The sequence below is a fragment of the Chrysochloris asiatica genome, unplaced genomic scaffold (assembly GCF_000296735.1).
Source record: "Chrysochloris asiatica unplaced genomic scaffold, ChrAsi1.0 scaffold00049, whole genome shotgun sequence".
Taxonomy (NCBI): Eukaryota; Metazoa; Chordata; class Mammalia; order Afrosoricida; family Chrysochloridae; genus Chrysochloris; species Chrysochloris asiatica.
The window spans coordinates 20,200,898-20,203,373 of record NW_006408567.1 but is presented as its reverse complement, the minus strand read 5'-3'; the positions used below and the strand labels follow the sequence as shown (position 1 = coordinate 20,203,373).

General features: G+C 46.3%; 1 pseudogene; it reads right to left on the bottom strand.

Moving 5' to 3' along the window:
• Nucleotides 1-878: 878 nt before the first annotated feature.
• LOC102812896 lies at nt 879-2,098 on the bottom strand (annotated as a pseudogene).
• Between the last annotated feature and the right edge of the window lie 378 nt (nt 2,099-2,476).

Below are 2,476 nucleotides of genomic sequence, written 5' to 3'. Positions count from 1 at the left end.
GCTATGAGTCGGAACTTACTCCACGGCACATAGCAACAACAACAACAACAACATGTAAGAGGGAAAGGCAGCACTGTATCAGGATTTCTCAACCTGTGGATCAGATAATCTTTGTAGTGGGGGCCTTGTGCACTGTAGGAAGACATAGTGAGCCAGATAATTCTTTGTTGTTGCCTTGTGCACTGTAGAATGTTGAGCAATGTCCCTGGTCTCGATTCCCTAAATGCTAGTAGCATATAAAAATGTCTCCAGATATTGCCAAATGTCTCCTGAGGGGACATCACCTTGAGCTGAGAATCACTGGTCTCTAGGTGACTTTCTGAACCCCCACAGTGGGGAAGGAGCCTAAGTGGATTCAGCAAGGTTACAGCTGCACAGGCTCTGGGCGCAGCCATGTCTGATGAGGAAGATAGTGGCCATGTGACCCGGGCAGAACCAAGATCCTCTAGGAGGCAGGAAAGAAGGTATTCCTGAGGAGCTGCAGCTGCAAAAGATACTTCCTCAGGTGTGCTGGCCCCAGCAATGAGAAGAGTCAGTCAGAAGTCATTAAGTCCATTCTTCTGGAACTTGCCAGGAGGGAAAGCCTAGTCTTCATCCAAGTTTGGTTCAAGGGTGGCTGGCTTTTAAAGGCTGTGGGATTGATTGTCTCTTTCATAAATCTAGGTTACATCTCTGTTTACTGAGGCCAAAGTCTAGTCTTTTCTATCAGGAGGTGGTAGAGTAGGAAGAGGAAAAGCCATTTCCACTGCCTGGTTAGTGTTCTACTTTGTTCTTTGTTTGCCCTGCCCCCTACATATTCCATATGGAATTTTTTTCAAAAAAAGAAAGCCACAAAATTAAAAATTGTAAGAAGGCTAAGTAGGCAGGCTCTGCCACTGTTACTTGTTGAACTGGAAAGAATAGATCCCATGATCTCAGGGAGTATCCACTGTCACTTGTGTCTGCTGGCCACTGCTCTCCTCAGTGGAAACACTGAAAGAAGGTACAGGTGTGTACTGGGAGATGTAAGCTCTTTGCACAGTTGGAGCTGTTGGCATATATGCGTATAGGCTTCTGAGGGAGAGATGGTCCAGTTGCTGGATAAGAGGTCCCATCATGGAAGCAGGATGAAGAGAAAGGGAGTGATTCATTCCTGGTGTCAGGACTGAACCTGAAGGTTGCATGATGTATGACTAGTGGTGCATCCAAGATGTGTTAGGTACTTGTAGAGATGTCTGAGTCACTTTCTGATATGAAGACACAGGAGATGGAAGATATGGGGACAATGTGGACTGAGCAAACATCTTGTTAGGAGTGATGTTACAAGGGTTTGGGTAAAACCCATTCTGAAGAGCTGTGGTGGGGTCATAGATCAAAGCCATGCCACCCATATCTCCATTCCTCGGCCAGGCTCATCCATTTTGTACAAATTTTCTTTGGTTCTGTCATTTCTTTGGTCCACCATCAGCAAATTTGCAAAGCAAGGGATCAGATGGGGCTGGTACTCCAGGGGGTATCTTAATATATTTTCCATTAAAGTGGGTGATGATGGCTTCACACTTCTCTGTAGTCTCCACCTTGCAAAGCCAAGCCCTCTGCTGGTACCACTGGTGTCTCGAAGAATTCAGGTAGAGATAATCTGGCCAAAGGGCTTCAGCATCCCCTCCAATTCTTGCTCATCCACTGACAGAGGGAGGTCTGAGATGTATACATTTCTGGGGTCCTGCTCCTTTTGCTTTGCCATCTGTGCCTGTGCACCACTGGCTTTCAGGGCTGTTACAGTTTTCTGTGTTGCTGAAGGACTGTCAATGTCCACAAAGCCATAGCCTTTGCATTTGTTTGTGGTCTTGTCCGGTATGGCTTTTGTGGAGACAATCTTGCCATAGGGCTGACATAGCTTAACAAGGTCCTGGTCAGTAGTGCCTGGTTGCAATCCCTGGATGTACAGGTTGGTTTTGCTCAGCTGGTCATTTCCATTGCCCCCATTGCTGCTGCTAGGGTTACTGTTGCTTGGACTAGGTGGTGCCATCTGCTGAACCAATGACACATGTGGCTTCTTGTTGTTCTTGTTATAGCCAAAAGTCGGAATCCCAGCCTTGGAAGTCACAGATAGCAGCATTTTCTCTTTAATGTTAGGGAACTGAGAGGGACAAGAGAGAGGGAAAGGGAAGAAGAAGAGAAAGAGAGGGAGAAGGGAGGAGGAGGAGAAAGGGTGAGAAAAGGAGTGAGAGGGAGAGAGATATGGGGTGCCATTTTCTCTTAAGCTCATGGTTTTTCTCTCATAAGTTTAACCTACTACTATTGAATTGGTTACAATTCATAGTCACCTTACAGGACAGAGCCGATCTGCTCTATAGGGTTCCTGAGGCTTTATGGAAATAGGCCGCTTCATCTTTCTCTCTGGGTTAGAACTGCCAACTTTTTGGTTAACAGCCCAATGCTTAACCCATTGTACCACTATGGCTCCTTCTCCTAAGTTTAGCTCCTCATATATGGG